This window comes from Schistocerca piceifrons, chromosome X, assembly GCF_021461385.2.
Source record: "Schistocerca piceifrons isolate TAMUIC-IGC-003096 chromosome X, iqSchPice1.1, whole genome shotgun sequence".
Classification (NCBI taxonomy): Eukaryota; Metazoa; Arthropoda; class Insecta; order Orthoptera; family Acrididae; genus Schistocerca; species Schistocerca piceifrons.
The window spans coordinates 479,491,583-479,512,044 of record NC_060149.1 but is presented as its reverse complement, the minus strand read 5'-3'; positions in this window follow the sequence as shown (position 1 = coordinate 479,512,044).

Here is a 20,462-nt window from a genome sequence, read left to right as displayed (position 1 = left end):
GTTGTCAGTGGCAGATCTATCAGGTGCGGCCTTCCTAGGCCTGCCCTGTAGTTAGCACACATGAAATATTTCATCACTTAATACCAATTGGATTTTTCAGTGTGATGTGTGGTGACAACTTTGTGATTCACTTTTATTTTCCTCCCTGAGCAGAACAGTGTCCTTTAGTTACCTTGTTGAATGGGTTTTATGTTATGCTATGCCTTTTGGACATACCAAATGTACCTACGTAACTCACATACAATCAAAACACCAATTTTTATTACTTCTACATTACGTATTTGTGTTGTATTTTTTTGTTACTAGTCATAGTCATTTTCACAACTGTTTTGAAGAATTTACTATGCACTAAGATAACTTACTCATACCTTTGTTCGGAATTTCACTGCAAATTTTTTGTCTCTTTTAGTATGAATTTCTACGTAAGAATTTGTTGTATATGCCTCCCTATTTCCAAGAAACATACAGCTAAGTTCTTGTTGGGAAAAAGGGGAGGGTGATATTATGCAATGTGATGTAAGGTCTTTAATAGTCGATATGCTACGCCACAGAGATTCTGAGTACAAGCGGTGTGATCTTTGGTTATCAGTAGTTTGTTGTTGCTAGTGTAGCATTAGCGTATTAAGTGACAGAGCCTGGTGTCGATCACGCTGATCTGTGGTTTATGAAAATAAAGAGCAGAACACATAGATGCAGACGCAGAGGATGTTGGTTTCGGAAATATGGTTTTGTAAAGACCGGTTTTAGAAATATGAAGATATTCAGGTAATGTTGCCACTGCATTACTTGCTCGCACGTAATTTATGACAAATTTTAGAAAGACAGATTTTCGGTATGATTTTGTTTTATTTATTCAGGTCGCTTAGGTAGATTGTCGAGAAGAGATTAAATAAAATTATGTGCCCACATGACTTGGACTCAGAGTCAAAGATTCACCACACCTCCTTTACCATTTCACTAACGAGTTACATGGCACAGTTATAAATATCCCGCCGGCCGGAGTGGCCGAGCGGTTAAAGGCGCTACAGTCTGGAACCGCACGACCGCTACGGTCGCAGGTTCGAATCCTGCCTCGGTCATGGCTGTGTGTGATGTCTTTAGGTTAGTTAGGTTTAAGTAGTTCTAAGTTCTAGGGGACTTATGACCACAGCAGTTGAGTCCCATAGTGCTCAGAGCCATTTTTTTATAAATTTCCATAAGACGTGGATTTTGTAAAGGCTGTTGTAATCGTTAAAAGTCAGTTTCATAATACAGTTTTGCAACAGCTAGTCTCCTCTGTGTCATTCAGCAGGACCAGTTTCCGTCACCATCCCCTTAGTAAAGTTTTATTTGGTAATCGTGTGTCACCACATTGCACTTAGCGAAACATATTTACTTAAGGGTTAAATTATTATGTGCTTAACATAGTTGCTTCACCTTGCATTGTACTTGGGTAAGTTCTTCTTTAGATCGTTTGATGCTGCGCTGCATCCTAACATTCACCATTTTCGAGCAGTAAAGAGTTTCTCTTGCCACAAGATGAGCCACAGAAGTTTGTCAGGGCCAGTTTAACATCGGTATTAGGCCTTAATGAGATTATTTACAGTCAAGCATTGCATTAAGAATTATCATCAGGGTCAGTTCAGCTAAAGTTTAGTTCAGATCTCATTTGTTTTGTGAGACACTCTTACACTTACAGCACTATGCTACATTTTCGCGTGTGTGTCAGTGTTCGAAATCTTACTTAATCACTTTGGGTACGTAAATATATAGGGCTTTTTAACAGAAGCGTTTTGACCACTTATTCTTCTGAAATTCAGTTTGCAATTTTTATGCAGGATTTTTTCTCTGTTTTGCGAGTTATAATTGTAAGACACGTACTGTGATTTCTCGCATTGTAGCACTGTTCACTGCACTTATATAGTGTTTCATATGATAGCTTCTTTAGTATACAGTTTTAGGTTTTTTAATTTTTGGTAAAAGTTAATTGGAATACAGTTACAAACTTTCAGATGGATTTGGTGACTCTTTTCATCGAATATCGTTTGCAGTAGCACATCACTTGCGTTGTTCAATTTAAAAAAAAACATTCACTTACAGTACATACACACACGAAAATTAAGAATAGGAAACCTTTATCTAAAACAAGACAAATAAAACAATTATAATGTCTCTAGATTTGTACTCCCAAGTATTGTATGACACGACTTACGCTAATTGCGGCATATTAATCCCATAGTCAAATGATACATTGCTTTTACGATTAGAAAAGTGCACAAGTTAGCTTTTCTCTACACCAAGAAATACTTTTCTGTCCTTCGCCAAATGTGATATTTTGTTGATCGTTCAGGATATTAGTTCAGTTTTCACAGATAGAATTTTTTCGTAGATAATTAAATCATCTTCGAAAACGCTATTACAAAAATGGTTCAAATGGCTCTGAGCACTATGGGACTTAACATCTGAGGTTATCAGTCCCCTAGACTTAGAACTACTTAAACCTAACTAACCTAAGGACATCACACACATCCATGCCCGAGGCAGGATTCGAACCTGCGACCGTAGCAGCCGCGCGGCGCCGGACTGAAGCGCCTAGAACCGCTCGGCCACTTCGGCCGGTGGCTATTACAGGAAATAATCTTAACCGATAATTCATTATAGTATATCATGAACAGTAACGGTCATATTAAACTCCCCTTGACCACTTCAGCTGTTATTGCAGTGTATGTATATGACTCCATCGACGATAGCGTGCTGCGTATTGTCTTTCGGGAAATATTCGATCCAGTGACAAACCTGGATAGGTACATCGGAAGGCGTCGTACTACTTCTACATCTACGTCTACATGGGTGCTCCGTAAATCACACTTAAGTGCCTGGCAGAGGGTTCATTGAATGATTTTCACAATAATCCTCCATTATTCCACGTTCGAACAGCGAGCGGAAGAAACGAACACCTATATCTTTCCGTTCGAGCTCTGATTTCCCTTATCTTATTATGATGATAGTTTCCCCCTATGTAAGTCAGTGCCAACAAAATATTTTCGCATTCGGAGGAGATAGTTGGTGACTGAAATTTGGTGAGAAGATTCCGCCGCAATGAAAAACGCCTTTGTTTTAATGATGTCCACCCCAAATCCTGTAACATATCAGTGACACTCCCTCCCCTATTTCGTCGTAATACAAAGCGTGCTGCCCTTTTTGAACTTTTTCGATGTACTTCATCAGTCTTATCTGGTAAGGATCCCACACTGCGCAGCAGTATTCTAAAATAGTGCGGACAAGTGTAGTGTAGGCAGACTCTTTCGTAGATCTGTTACATTTTCTAAGTGTTCTGTCAATAAAACGCAGTCTTTGGTTTGCCTTCACCACAACATTTTCTATGTGTTCTTTCCATTTTAAGTTGCTCGTAATTGTAACTGCTATGTATTTACTTGAATGTACGCCCTTAGACTTGACTGATTTATCATGTAACAGAAGTTTAACGGATTCCTTGTACCACTCATGAGGAAGACTTCACACTTGTCATTACTTAAGGTCAATTTTCATGCCATGCAGATATCTTTCCAAATTTTTTTTGATCTTCTGATGACTTTACTAGACGATAAACGAGAGTATCATCTGCAATCAACCTAAGACAGTTGCTCAGATTGTCTTCTGAATCATTTATGTAGATAAGGAACAGCGGAGGGGCTTGGGGTACGCTAGAAATCATTTTTGTATTGCTCGACGATTTTCCATCAATTACTACGAACTGTGACCTCTCTGACAGGAAATCACGAATCTAGTCGCATAACAGAGACGACATTCCATAAGCCGTTTGTATGGTACAGCGTCAAAAGCCTTCTGGACATCTAGAAATATGGAATCAATTTGAAATCTCTTGTCAATAGAACTGAACACTTCGTGTGTGTAAAGAGTTTGTTGTGTTTCACAAGAACGATGTTTTCTAAATCCGTGTTGACTGTGTGTCAATATACCGTCCTCTTCGAGGTAATCCATAATATTCGAACACAGTATATGTTCCAAAATCCTGCTGCATATCTTCGTTAATGATATGGGCTTGTAATTTAGTAAATTACTCCTACTACCTTCCTTGAATATTGGTGTGACAAGTGTAACTTTCCAGTCCTTGGATAGGGATCTTTCGTCGAGCGAGCGGTTGTATATGAATGTTAAGTATGGAGCTCTGATATCAGCATACTCTGAAAGGAACCTCCGGATTTGAACATGTACTTTCGCCAACATATCGAGGGTAAATTAAAATGAGTAGCTATTTGAAAATTTAGAATATCGTATCGTCAATCAGTAGTAGATTACGAGATAGTTAGCAGTATTCGAAAAAACGTAATTTATATATGAACTTTTAAAATATTAAGATGGAAGCTATTGAGATGAAGCGAATGCGTGTTTGTCAGAATACATTTCTGAGAAACACAGGCCTTCTGTCATGAAACGTAGAGAAATAGTTGTACTAGCATGTTCATCGTACAAAGCGAAATAAGGACCTAGTTGCATCTGTTAATCTTTAAAATTACCAGAGACTGATTACTGGTGTACTGTGTAGCGTTTATCAGACCTATAACTGAAGCATCCTGTATTAATATTACCGAAAAGGCACCTGATGAGGTCACTAAACAGTTGTGGTTGGATTCATTACAAGAATATCGTCTATGCGCCAACTGTAGCATTTATATCACATTAGAAAAGGAATTTGAAATTTTGCGTTTTGGTGAAAGACGTCTGGCTTTGCTTTCAAAGTTATCTGAACACACGTGTTTGTTATATAATGACAACTTAACTCACTCATGTAATAAGAATCTGATTTGGTTTCAGAGGGTTCTTACTTGCTTCCAAATAAATTACCTTATATTTGATACTATAACGAGTCAACGTAATAATTAATGCGCCTTTATACGAGAGCTGACAAGGAGCTTAGGTAAGGCGACATGCACATGAGGGTTTACAAAGGCATATACAGCGACGAGAGGGATGCGAAACTTCATAAGCACGCTACTGGACCCGCAATCTTTGTCGTAGGAACAAACAAGGGAACGTGACAGGAGAATCTGTTGCTTTCAGCCACAATCGGAGATGAGGAGAAGGGACCTGTCTGTGGTTGGGAATGATAGTAAGGTAAAGGTAATGGCAGTTAATAGAACAGAATGCGACGATCCATAGCTACTTCGTCAGGCTGCGTATTACTGTATATTGAGTGGAAGAGGAAAACGTATATCAATACTCGTGTAAATACTGCCTCGGTACGAGTAACGACTAGTGTAGATAGAATACCTGTTGAATTTGCATCTGTGCGAACGTTTTTAGTCTGATTTACTCTTAATGGTTGCTATGGAAATGAAACATTAATTGGTTTAACAATAGTCGCCAATTACGCTCAGAAAACCGGACCGTTGAACTTTCAAAGTAAGTTAGTTGAAATTTTAAATTTCGTTGTCCGATTATTCGCCAGTTATTGTGTTTCAGCAACCTGCTACACTCTCCTGCCATCGCCTAGCCTGTGACCTTTTGTACTGCTCTTCTATACCAGATGTCCCTCCTAAGAGTCATCTGCCTCGTGATGACTGGGTGTTGTGTGATGTCCTTAGGTTATTTAGGTTTAAGTAGTTCTAAGTTCTAGGGGACTGATGACCATAGATGTTAAGTCCCATAGTGCTCAGAGCCATTTTTTTCCTAAGAGTCATAAGGTGCATTTTTTTCTGTTTTTTGGCAGATATTTACAACTTAGTTTTTTCAAGGTGTAACTGGACTCAGTCCAAACAGATCCTGCTCATCCCATCTCACGCACGACGCCCAGTGTCGACGGATAGCGTCGGTTTTTTCCCGGTACAAACAAAATGATTTATTAATCGTAATTTTACTCGCCTATTCGATAGAGGGGTCCCAAATTAGTCTAGTGCGTTACTCGTTCTAACGATATGCATTAACAGGAACAGTAAAACACGAAGAGTAATGAGTACTCCAACAACGACTGGGCAGCGCTGCTGCATAGTGCTAGCAGCCACTACGGGCCAGGACGGCACTGTCACTGCTGGTTACTATTCTTCATGTTTAACTGTCCCTGTTAACGCACCTCGATGAAATGAACATCACATCAGAATAATTTGGGACCTCACTGTCAAATGGGCACATGAAATTCAACTTTAAAAACTATTTTGTTTGCGACTAGAAACGAACCGATGCTTTCCATCCACGCTGGGCATCGTATGTGAGACGTGATGAGCATTATTTGTTTGTGCTGAACCCAGCTACACGTAGCAGAAACGAAATCACTAACATCTGTCGAAATACCACAGATAATACGTGTGAGGACGCTTACGTGAGACACCCTGTATATACGATCTGTATCTTCCATAAGGATACCACTCATTTCAACAGTATTTGACGCTAAAGTGCAAGTGTTAAATTTCAACCCCTTTCATAGACGAACAGCACTTTTCAACCAAGTCCTCCAGTATTGTTAGACTGGATCAGAGCCTCCTACTTTCTCTAATTACAAGTGAACCAATGTGACCATTTCCCTTCATATCTTCACCTATTGTTATTGCCAGTTATTTATTTGAGAAGACTGCCTGCAGTTCTTGGGTATGAATTGTTTCCATAGAGGCTATAATATTTTTTAATTAAGTATGGAGTACATGTTCACATTTCGCTGCATAAACAACTTGTTGCTAGTGTATGAATCAAGATGGTAATTTGTAAAGGTGGGAACAATACTATAATCGTTACAGATGACACACTCTGACAGATAACTTCGGAATATTTTATGCTGTCGTTTATCTTACCTGTTAAGTCGTTGATACCTAAAGTGTTTAAAAACTAGAAAAATCTATAAACCTACGTCCAGTGCGTACCTATTGTTTTGAAATTTTTTAGAGATTCTGTGGAGTCCGAATAAGGTAAAGATTGAAATGGACTCCTACTGTTCCACGAGGGAATGGGCAATCATGGTATTCAGATGGTTTCGCCAACAACGGCGTTCATCAACAGGCAAGTATCATGTAAGGTACGTCAAGTGACATCCCTAACATCGCATTCTAATAAAAAAAGTTGTAACGTAACAGCTATATTTAACATGTAAACACAATAAAAATCATTAATTTTTTGACAGAAATTTTTGTAACGAAGCATCGATATTAATCTACTAGCAATGTTGTGAATCTTTGTAACCACCTAAATGAAGGTGTACTGATGTGCATTAAATAGTTGTTGTAATAGGATAACAAACAATTTACGTGTTATTTGAAATGACTAATATTCCTATTGAACGTCGTTTTTGAAATTCAGTTTTCTAAAATTTAAACACTCGAGGCGGTGATCCACAACAAGTTATTTTTTCCCACTTGTGTGGATGACCTTGTAGCACCGCGTGGCTGACAGGGTAGCACTGAGCGTGGACGACCGCATGGAGTCCGTGTCTGACGATATGATTTTGTGAAGGTCCCGAGGACTGTCTCGAATCACATACAACATGGCTGTAGCAATCGAGTGCATACACAGAAGTCGTCCCTGAAATTTATGGGTCGCAGAATGCTAGATTTTACGGCAGTAATAACTGTTATAGTCAAACACAGGAATTATACAGCCAACCGGTTACAAATAACTGTTTGGTACATTACTCTAGGTTTCGACACCTACTAAGCGCGTCTGCACCAGAATGAAATTTGGAGGAACCCAGTAACATAATACATAAAGAATTCTGTTCGGCCCAGTGGCTTATATTGCTGGCGCAGACAGAGACATTTGCCCATTTGAAACATTATAACAGAAGTAACTGAGAAAACGACAGTTAATCATAAAAATGAAGTACTAAGGAAGAGAGCTTAATGTATTTTGGCCGCCCACGGTCGCAGGTTCGAATCCTGCCTCGGGCATGAATGTGTGTGATGTCCTTAGGTTAGTTAGGTTTAAGTAGTTCTAAGTTCTAGGGGACTGATGACCTCAAATGTTAAGTCCCATAGTGCTCACAGCCATTTGAACCAATGTATTTTGGAAAGTTACACAGTGGTCCAGCAGATGAAGTATAACAGCCATCTATTAGGCTTTACAAAAATTACTATTACGTAAAGGGCAGAATAATACAAAAATTTATAGAAATAGCTGTACAATCAAAAAAATATCTACATGAAGTAGTAAACGTCTATGAGATGCTAAGAAAATGATGGTTTCGAACTAGAGGAAGAAAAATATAGTAAAAAATAGAGGAATCACAATTTCCCGAGTAGTAGATTAAAACCATTGAAAACATTTTTGTTACGTAATTGTAACTGTTCATTAAGGATAAGACCATCGTTCTTACAATTATGCTTGAAACTCTCCAGCTGTTAGAGCATGTCGAACCTGTGACCTTTCTTGTCTCTGTGTCTCTGTGTAAAACAGAAATTTCTTCAAAGCTTTTCGATTTGTGACCCAAAATTAACAGATGATCAGCAAAAGAAGAATTATGTACTTTAGTACCTCTTTTTCCTAATAAATGTTCTTTGTGCCTGACACTAAAATATCTTTCAGTTTGTCCTATATAACAAACGGGACACGTATCAAAAGTGCTGTTATACACTCCTGATTGCATATCGGAACAGCTGTGGGCTTGAGATGGTAAATAAGATTTCTTTGCAAATTATTGTTAGTGGAAGAGGGAACTTCGCATCCATAATCTTTAATAAGAAGACGACGAATTTTGTAAGAAACAGTGCCTAGAAATGCAATCGAGAATACATTTTTGTGCTCGTTACTGTCAAAAATACTACTAATGCTTGAAGTGGTCACTTCAGCGGGAGTTTGAACTTTGAAGATCTTGTCAGCTTTCGAGGGATCATAGCCGTCATTAACTGCAGTAGTTTTTGTTATACGTATTAATCTCTTATTTGAGCCTGTCAGGTGATAAAGGTACAGAATCTGAACGATGAGTGGCTGAATGGAAAAATACTTTTTATGGAAATGAGGATGCACTGAACTAGAAGGGAATAATTTGATATGTATTAGTTGCTTTTCGAAAAATACCGAAAGTAAGTCTGTTGTTGTTAATAGCAATACTGACGTCCAAGTAATTAAGCTGATGATCGTTATTTTTTTTCACAAGTGAAGCTGATTTTTTCATGATGAATATTGAAAATTTGAAACAAATGCTGAATTCCTTCCTGAGAACCGGTATATATTATCAAAATGTGGTCTACGTACGGAGCATATAACAAAATACCCAGAACAACAGCAGAAAAAGTATTAAAGATTTCCTCTTCCAGCGAATTGATGGAAATATGGACTAAGATGCCTGCCAGTGAGATACCCATTGCCAGACCGTCAGGCTGGTGGTACAGTTTGCTATTAGAAACAAAATAGTTGTATTTTACTACTACTCTTAGCAATCGAATTGGGCCAGTGATTCACTCGTCAGAAATATCTTTTTTAAAAGTACGTAGTTTTTTTTCGGCGATGTCGGTGGTTATTTGAACAGATACGTTAGTATAAAGGTTCGTAATATCTAATGAAAACAATGTAGTATCTTGATCACACTTCAGATGTTTGACTTAACTGATTAGATTTTGAGTATTGACTACAGAATAATTATTTCGAAAACTAAAGGTTTTCTTTTTTTTTTTTTTTTTTTACTTTATCGTGAAGAAACGTGCCTAACTCATGATATGCACTGTTCATACAGTTCACAATCGGACGTATCGGATGGTGACTTTTATGTACTTTAAACTGGGAACGCAATTTTAGGGCCTATGGATTTATATTAATAAGCTATTTTCTGTGAAACGGTTTAAGCAAATGCGTAGCGCTATTAATGGCAAGTCTAATTTCTTTTTGTATAATGGGTGTCGGATCCTCATCTAGCTCCGAAGCATTAAAATCTTCCAAAAACTTTAATGGTTTAGACACATATTCGTTCTGAGTACCAACGATTACAACATTCTCTTTGTTATACTTCCTTATAAGGACACTGTTTTCTTTTAGCTTGGCATTAATATTTCAGTTAATATTTTATCACAATTAAAGACAGGAGATTTTAACTGTATGTTTCTTAAAAATACTACATACATGATGAGCTACCCTCGTTTGCCAAGAAGCGTCCATTTTGAAGCTATCAAGACTTATTTTAAGATTTCCAATCGTACTTTCTACAACATTTTTGTCTGACAGGTTAGGCATTACATTGTATTTGAGCCCTTTTTCCAACAAGGGCAGAGTTTCTGGCGTGAAATATATTTGAGTCTTATTCAAAATTTTGTTGAAAAATTTATGGTCAGACCTTTGAAAACCTTAACTACAGGTCTTTTTACAAGTAAAATGCTCCTAATATCAGCCAGTTTCTTGTTGTAGTATTTGAGCAGCAGCTGCAGCATGAACAACGGCTCCTATAGGCATCTTGGTGAGCCTTCTTAACCCATGTGGCCAGAGTCGTCAAGAATGGTAGAAATTTATTTGCCACCACTGTTTTCGAAGGCACAGCGGCTTTCAAGGCTATACCTGCATTGTAATCAATTGCTTGAGAAGTGTACAACATTATTACAGCCGTACATAATCACATGTTCAACTTTGCTCAACTTTTAAGAATAGTCTACTATATTCTCAGTTGCTTACCTAAAGACACTTCTTATTCCTGATTTCCTTCTCACTGTTTATATAATTTTTTTGTTTCTAATATACTATTTCAAAGATTGCATCAGAGTGTTACGACATCGTTTGACGGCCATAAAAGTTCATAAAGTGTTCACTAACTAAAGAATCTGTAATTTCAAATATACTAATGGTTGTGGTTGCCTTTTCCTTATAGATGATAAGTTTCCTTGAAATACCTGTACAGTTTCTTAATAATTACTTTTAATAATTATTCAGTCTCAGTTTTTTAAAACATGAGGGCTTCGTAAGAGCTACACAGCTTGCATCCATCTGGGTTTCACAGTTTTGTAAATGGCTTGTGACATGGGCAGATTTTACGTTAAGCTTCAGACAAGGGCGCACACTAAGGTCCTGCGATCAGTCGAACAAGCGACAGTTTTTGTGTGTAACTGTCTCCACAGTTGCGAATATGAACCTCCTTTAGCTGTATATTGGAGTGACAATGAAAATTTGTGCCAGCCGGGACTCGCATACGGATTTCCCGCTTTAAGCGAGCGGTCACCTTATCCGCTTCGGCCATCCCAGCACGAATCATGGCGAGGCCCAAACTTCCATATGTCGTCGTCCATGTATCACTACCTGCACTCATACGTTACATATACTCCTGTCCAGGGAGGGCATATTTATTGAGATTCGGAGGCCTGCTACTGGCAGTTAAATACGAAATATCAGTGCCTGTGCTATTGAGAAGTACGATGCACTATTCCTTGGGACATACATCCATTCATGTACGAGTGTCGATTGTGACACGTGGTCGATGACATATGGAAGTTTTGGTCTGGCCGTGATTCGTGCACGGATGGCCAAAGCTTTTAACTCAACCACTCACGTAAAGCGAGAAATCCAAGTTCGAGTCCCGGTCTGGCACAAATTTTCGCAGTTATGTGTAACGACTAGCAAGCAAGAATTGTGCACCACGTATGCTAAAGATTTGGTGGAACTTCGCGCTTAAGGACGTTATTAACTGAGAAGAAGGAAAGTAGACTACATCACACAGGTCTATTTATGTAATACTAAACCAAACACTGTGACACAAGAATTAGGTTCGACTACACGCGATTTCTAGCACCAAGAAGCGGCAAATTGTGGACATATGCTACCGGAGGGTTCGATTGTAAGTCCAGTAGACTGCTGTAGGATCACAGTAAAGCTCGCACATCGGACATAGTGAAGGGAATGTTGTGACAAGTAGAAGATGAGCCTCACACAAATATGCAAAGAACTGGACCTGCCGAAGGCAGAGTCAATTCTTCACGATCAGTTACTATATCCACATAGCTCACAGCTTGTCCAGCTTCTGAGGCCACAAGACTGCAACGAAGGTTTATAGTTCTATCAATGTATTCTAAGCCGGAGCATTGAAAACCTGTAGTTCAGAGCTTGCTTTTTAGTTACGTGTGAGGCGGAATTCGCACATTGTTCGGTAACGAAGCAATATCACTATCACTACTCACAATTATTTCGAGACTGTTTCAAAAATTTGGAAAAGTTTTTCAGAGATCGACACCAGCCAGAAATTTTCGTCAATTTACTTGGCATAAATCTCGCCTTAAGTCTACAGTGAAAGTACAAAAGCATTTAACTGAAGTACACATAGATATTGAAGTTATTCTTTACAGCCTTGGCATGTGCAGCGTCCATCTTGGGGTGAAAGAGAACGGTAGCCTAAAATGGGGGATATTTTCTTCTTTTGTTAATCATTATTTGACAAGCAGCTGGACAATCACTCGAAGCGAAGTCTATTAATGTGCACTTTCCGGCCCTGCGCTAAGTGGTACGCGCGTCTGACTGCCATCCAACGAGTCCGGGTTCGATTCCCAGCCGAGTCGGAGATTATTTCCGGTCAGAAACTGGATGTTCTGTTCTCATTATCGTTACATCCTCATCGATACTCAATCGCACAATGTGTTTCCAACTGAAACTCGGTGACTCGGTGGTGAGTTTCCCCATTTGGGGAATCCCGGCCATCAATACCATACGAACATTTCATATCATTTCATAATAACATATAATATTTACAAGGTCACATTTTAAAAAAATAGAAGCTGCTGTGTTTACGTACATTCTTGCCTCATTCAACTTAGAAGTACAAGTAAGGAATTTCAATGAAATGATTAAACATAATGGAATGCAGCAGTATTCTCTCTTGACATGGGCAACATTTGGTCTTTCTACACATTTCACGGTGTATCTGTACTGCAGTAGTCCAGTATCAAAACTCATAGTAATCCCATTATTCAGATAATCATCACGGGCTGTGTCACCATGGTTTAATCACTTCGATGGCAGCCACACACCGTCAGGTGGCTCGCGGAGTATGGATGTAGATGTAGATCTAGATGTAGCTCTACGTTTGCATTACTTTCTCCTTACTTGCGCCGACTGTACGGCAGTACTGGACATTCAAGGCATGGACTTATTCAAATGTACACTGTCCAGAGACATTAATGTGACCACCGCCTATGTTCGGTGTCAACGTGCAATAACGTTTCACTAGCGGCAGGTGGAAAGACTGGCAGTAGAGGGCATATAAACATGTCCGGGGTAGGCGGGCAACAATGCAGTCGTTATCTTAATGTGGAAACGGAGCGATACGTCTCACGTCCGAAAGGGCATAAATGATAGGGATGAACAACGGCTGCGCAGATGTGGACGGGTGAATAGACGTTCAACTGGTGAGCAACTGATGGCCGAGATGAACCAAGGGGCTACCAGCAATGTCTCCTCAAAGACCATTCAGCGAACTTTGCTGCACATGTGCCTCCGCAGAAGGCGCCTGGCTCGTCAACCCTTGCCGACTGCTCTTCATCGACGACAAAGGCTGGAATTTGCGCGCCAATGCCGCGAGTCGACGTCAGCTCAGTGGTGACGGGTGGCCTTTCCAGATGAACAACGTTTCGTGCTCCAGCGGACAGATGGCCGTTGACATTTACGCCGTGAAACGTTTGGAAGCAAACACCCTGCAACAATCGTAGGAGCTTTATAGTCCGGGGAATGTTTCAGTGGCATTCACTGAATGATCTCGTGATTCTGGTTGACACAATGCAGTGTGCATCTATCCTTTGGAACTATTTCTACCTCGACATCAGCTTGTTTTTCGTCAGCACAATCGTATCAACCACCACCATAATGCAACGTATCTACAGCTCGCAGTGAACGAACCTGGTTCAAAGAGCACCAAGATGAGTTTTCCGTACTCACCTGGTCACCAAACTCCCCGGTTTTAAGCCCAATCGAGAATATGTGGGATCACCCCGCTCGGCATCTTTGCGCCATGGATCCTCAAAAGAGAAACCTAGCGCAGCTGGCGATGGCATTGGTGCAGCGCTGCATAAGGCGGTTGACACCTGGTCACATTAATATGCCTGGACAGTGTAATAGCACCAATCACATGTTCTAGTACAACCATTGGTAGATATTCTAGTATGCAGAACGATTTCGTATACTGTTTATAACTTCATATTTGAACAACACAGTCAGTGATGTGTCATCAGTTTTGCTCTATTGCTAATAGGAAATGCATGCTTATGACCTACATTTGTGTCTACCAAGGAGAGACCCCAGCGGTGGGATCAATTTCTTTAAACCATCTATACGGTGATGTAGGTTAAGTTCGCTGCAGCAATTCACTCTGGTGGACCCTCGTTCGCGAGTAATCGACCAAAAAACAAATTCGGAATTTTGCATGGAATTCAGTAACAATGAATAAGCAAAATCATATCAACTTACTCATTTGCTCTAATTTTTCTTTCTTTCATCCTCTTTCCTCTCGGAATTGTTGTGAATGTTAATTTAATTATTTGATCTATTATAATACCTAAATATTTGAAAATAATGATCTATCGGTTAAAAAAACCAAAAAATGAAGTAATCTATTTATTTATATGGTTGAATGGTGTCCAAAATGCATTTTTCCTTAAAAGCTGAGCATTTTTTTGTGGTAATCATCACACAGTCATTTAAAATATTGCCTAAATTCCTACTGCACTGTAGACAGAATTATGCAGATCAAAGTTTAAACGACAGAAGAAATTAAATCTAAATTAATAGATGAAATTAATTAAAAGCACATGAACAAAGATTTCAAGCAAAAAAATGGTAGGAAGAAAAATGATGGCAAATGAATACATCGGTATGATTAAAATGACGTGACATAGGAATAAAAATATTAAATTACATTTAAACTACTTAACTGAAGAAAACTAATGATCAGACATTTCAATAAAGATTTAAAAACAAAAATGAGTCACCTGACAAGATTTGAAACCACAACCTTTTCTACGTGAAAGTTGTACTCCTTCCATTCCACCACAGAACTAGACAACACAATTCTACTTATTTCATGGTACTGAATGCCATGCAAAATTCTGAATTCGTTTTTCCTTCCATTATTGCCCCCAACCGAGGGTGCACCAGGGCGAACATCTGGGATCTTAACCTACGTCACCGTACAGATGGTTTCAAACACTCGATCTCACCACTGGGGACCTCTCCTTGTAAGTGCAAAACCAATAAACCAGAAGACAGCTATGGAATATTTCAATACCAACTCGTGTGCACTATCAAAATCGGCACAGAATATAGAGTTAAAGCTCAACCCATCTCAAACCCAAGCGGTACTGGTTGGTCATTCTAGGCTCCTTGGCCCGAAATATCTGGAATTCCTATTCCTATAATCTTTAATCCTAAATGAGACAAATATCAAATTGTATTGTTTGGTCGGTTGTTTTGGGAGAGGGGGCAAATAGCGAGGTCATCGATGCCCTTTCAAAGGAACCATCCCGTCATTTGCCGAAGCGATTTAGGGAAAGCATGGAAAACCTAAATCAGGATGGCCGGACGAGGGTTTAAACTGTCGTCCTCCATGAATGCGAGTCCAGTGCGCTAACCAGTGCGCCACTTCGTTCGGTTTACTTGTATCCCTCAGCAGAGACTCAAGTAGTAACAATAGATGAAAATCTAAACTGGCCTAACAGGGGCACAGTCGAAACCGACATATCGTAATCTGCCTTGAAATTTTTTATGCAGGAAAAATTAACTGGCAGAAAGACATTGTCAAAATTGTAGCGGCTAAGACACACTGCAAGTATTTTGTTTTAAAAAAATTTTGAAATGTATCAGATTCGTAGCTTGTGAGGCAGCTGATGAAATGTACACCCCTGCCGTAGCTATAGCAGACAGCACATGTGCAACACGGTAGGAACATATCCTTGGTTGATGGCACATCGGTAAATAGCTAACACGGCAAAACTCGAACGAAACATGTAAAGCGAGTTTCAGTTTCTGTTAATAGTTTCTCTGATACTTGTTCAGTTCTGTTTGCTTGAATTTGCAACTCATTTAATGTCCATAAGAATTAGTAGTTGTCTTTGCAGTATCGCTAATGGTTAACCACAGATGTAATACTCAATTAATTTTGTTTGTGATTTCTTCGTATACCCTTTCTAATAACATGTCTTTTTTCTCGTTCTAGAGATTCTCAGTAATGCGGGATACAATTAATGTTGACTCCTTGGAAACTTGAAACGTGAAGAACGTGGTATGCAGTCGAAATCACCTGCTTCTCCTAAAGACATACATATGTTTCATTTATTAGTCAATTTCTTAGACATTCATCCGAATGATCTCGACATTTCGTTAGGAACTGTGTAAACATTACCACACTTCATCATTTGGAGCAAAAAAAAAGTCACTTGTGCAGTCGACGAATTCTGGGATACACTCGTGCACAACAATGCCTGTGATAAATATCAGTGAGTTACTGTTTCTGCAGCTTTATATCAGTCTTCAGGAGTATCAAGGCTAATTAGGAACAAAAATTAAAAAAGGGACTCTTCATTTTCAAAAATCCTGTAGTCGAAATAGCAAAGAATGGAAAAATGGGAGAAAATAATGTTCAATGATACATCCTAAAGGTCTTCCTATCATTTGCAGAAAATAACTCATTGCTACTATTGGACTCTTGGCTTGGACATCTGTCTTTAGGACGGCGAAAAGACTGAAAATATAATTCGGATATCACCATGAACCAATAGTGTGATTCAGCCTCTCGATAAGAAACGTTTTTCAACAGTCGAAGGTATTTTTCAGAAAACTGTCGGGCAATATTTTTCCCGTTAGCTCTTTGTCATTTTATTTCAGATTTATCAGCGGAACAGTATTGTTAAATTTTAATCATTTCTGCATTGTCAATTTGCATCATCACATTTTACGAATTTGTTAAAGTGTAGCTGGTGCATAGTACAATATGCAGAAATGGGCCATAACAATTTCTTACACCATTACAGTTCCGTCTAAATAAAACAAATAACTACCGTGAAGTGCCTGAATGCATTAAGTTTTCTTTTATCAGATGTATTTGGTAAAAGGAAAACATTTTTTCTCGTCTTCCAGTAGACACTTACCATTTCTGTGACGATCACAGGCAATAAACAAGCCACTGTTTCATTGTTAGCAACACATACATTATTCAAAAATTATCACAAGTACATTGCTAATGGAAGTGATATAAAATCTTAATCGTCTAGAAAGTCTCGGCTGATAGAAATTGTTTGTAATGTAACATTATCCACTGCCTTGATTTTCTTTTCTTTGCTAGTAACTTTGGTAAAAATTGCATTTGCAACAGTTTAGTTGTCGATATGAGATTGTGGAGCGGCGGTTAGAAAATTTACTGTTGTATAAATGTTCGAATGTTGAAACACTTCCCGGCCGATTATCCATATGTGGGGCGGCAGGTGGAATAATGTTGTTTAAAATGTTTCTATTATTTATGCTGTTGTTTGCCGTTCTCAACACTGGCTCTCTAACCACAATATTTGCAACCAGAAAGTGATTAGCAAAACGTGAAGCCTGTAATTAGAATTGCTAGTGCCCACTTCATCTGAGAAATACACTTATAGCTACAGCTTATAGCTCTGAGGAATTAGGAGATTGTCTGTGATTTATAATCAAAAACGATGGTGAAAAAAAAACTTCCTCTATATTCTGAAACTCACAGATGAAAAAAAAAAAAAAAAGAATCCACACAATCTAACTAACAGAGCAGTTCAGAGTCTAATGCGCTGATGCCACTATAACTGTCCAAATTAAATATTTAAATGAATGCTCGCCATAATTTGATGATAATGTTCACCAAACGCCACGCTAAATAATGGTAGAATGTCTGTCCCGCGGCGGCACGTGAAAATACGACATACGCAAACTGAAGATAGATAATTAAAGTCATCCCAGAATTAACACTTCACTCGAAAATGATTTCATGGTTACGCGTATCCCGAGTAACTTAATACGGCATCCGAGGCTGTTTATAGCAATGATACCGACGCGACGCGATTCCCGACACAGATGGCGTGCTATTCAGCGTCTGGAGAGAACTGGGGCCTTCCTCTCTCGCGCAGCGTTCTTATATATAAAGCCGCGGTGCGGACGACTCAGGGAACGCCTGATCAAATCGGCTCTCCCGACTAGCCGCTGGACTAGTAATGCACCACATTAAGTTACTGAATAAATCATAGCTTCTTTTGCTGATGGCAGATGAAGCTCTCAATTTATATGCGCATTCAGCACACAGGTAAGTAATCATAATAAAAGTTTGACGTGGCTAAGTTAAATATTTTGGGCGAGAGAATTAATTTAATTACACTGCACGCAGTAGACGAGCTCTGAACTTGCCCTTTGGAGATACGCTATCGCTATAGTTTTATAGTTATTCAAATGAAACTTCTCACATCTTTATGGTTATAGCCGATCTCCATTCTACTTAAATATAAACATCCTAGCCTTATTTATTAGCCTAGTTAATCAATCTTGCTTCCTTAATTTTTAAGACAAAAACCAGAAAATCATGAATTTCAACTAAAGTCTTAATTTGTGAGATCCAGAAGACTGTTTCTATTCAATTATTATTGAAAAGGAATCTAAGTATAAATTTTTAAATCTGTAGCTCTTTTCTGTTGCGCCAATGATGTTTACAGAAAAACGTCCAAATTTCGAAAATGATTAAAGTTATTAAACTGATATTCAACACATATTAATTTAGTGTTACTCCTGACATGCTAGAAACATTTTAGGTTATTTACTTGATTTTTAAAGTATTGCACAACATTTATGACGTCAGAGCTAGTTACAGCGGACTGGCTGGCACACAATGGAAAGACTGATGTGAATTTATTACGGCGTGAGTAGGCTGCTTCCCTACATCACCCTCTACCTAAATTTTTTTTTTTTAATGTTAATGAACAAAATAAAAATTTAATTACAAAAAGGGAAGCAAGAGTACAGCTTAACTCCCTATGGAAAATTTAAAATGGAAATGTAAACATATAGAAATATTAAAAGAAAACTGATTACCTATTTTAATTATTTAAATTGTTGGCATGTTCACTGCCTCTTAAGCAATATTATCCCTCAAAATTTAAGCAAAATCAATGAAACACTTTGACATGCATAGTGCCTTAGACAAACAAACACATAAAAATATGTAAAATTATGAAAATCTTAAATCCATTAAATACATTTTACATACACAAATTCAAAGAAAATAACAGTTACTCGAGATACATAAACAGATGATTATATCTTAGCAGTCTTTTCTAAACCTGAAAGAAAATTTCACAAATAATTTTTACACACGTGGTTGTAGCCACTTTGTCTGGCGTTCTACACTTCCATTCACAAGGGTAGAGGAGGGGAAGTTGCTATGGTGTGCGTCCTTCACGTTCACTCTAAATTACATGGGGAAAGGGGAGGGGTCACTGTGAGTTGTGTCCAAGTCACTCCACGTTTTCACGCAGCTACCAGGCTGTCATTATCTGGTTTGTCCTGTGGAACAAACAAAAAGAGTGCCTCCGACACTGTTCACTTAATATCTATGGGTGGGTCACAATGAAATGGGGGTATATACATTTTATCCTTCAGTATGTTGCTGGAACAAAGTTAACAGAACTTTTTCAATTTTACTCTCGTGGTTACTTAATTGTCATAAAAACGGTAAACAAATGGCTTAAAACGCCGTTAGTCACGTACTAGAGAAAATTTTATGCTCAAGGCATACAATCATAAATCCTATTTAATCTGAATTTATTATTTCTGGGCCGGAACACTGAACCAATGCTCGGTACATTCCTGATGCATTTGTATTTTATTTACTTAGTTGACTCATCTTCGATTACCTTATTCTTAGAGACAGTATGAGTATATTTGATTAGTAGTTGTTTTCTCAGCTTCTTTGTACATGTGAGTAACTTTTGGTAATAGTACAGTTCTGAGTGTTCAAAACACACTACTTTTAGTTGACTACTAAATCCACTTATTGGTCCTCTGCTGTTGTGTCAGTTCCACATCTGCAATTATGTACTTACTTCATCGAAGTGTATTTATGCTGAGCTATAAATAATGTTTCACATCTGCCATTATGTTACTCAAATATGTTGCTAGTGTATGTACTTATTTAACACTCACTGTATTAACATTTAAAGCATAGGACAGCACATTTATTTCATAACTATAGTGTATTGCAGCTGATTAGTTTGCTCACGTGGCAATCCATTTCCACTCGATCGGACGCTGAAACCACAGGCAGTCTCTCTCGACCTACCACTAAAGTGCATTAAGTAATTATGGACGAGCGTAATGCTAAATTCCTTAAACCTTTAGGACACCATGAGCTGCTCTGTCTCATCTAACGTAAGGGTACCTATGGTCGCATTCACGCCTCCAACTCATAACCTCAATACATGTAGGTGTGTCCTGTCACACACTACACCAAATAACGGCCAGCTCCAACCTTATAAATACTTCAGGGACGTGTCCTTCACGTCTCAACCACAAACACTGTTCAATTC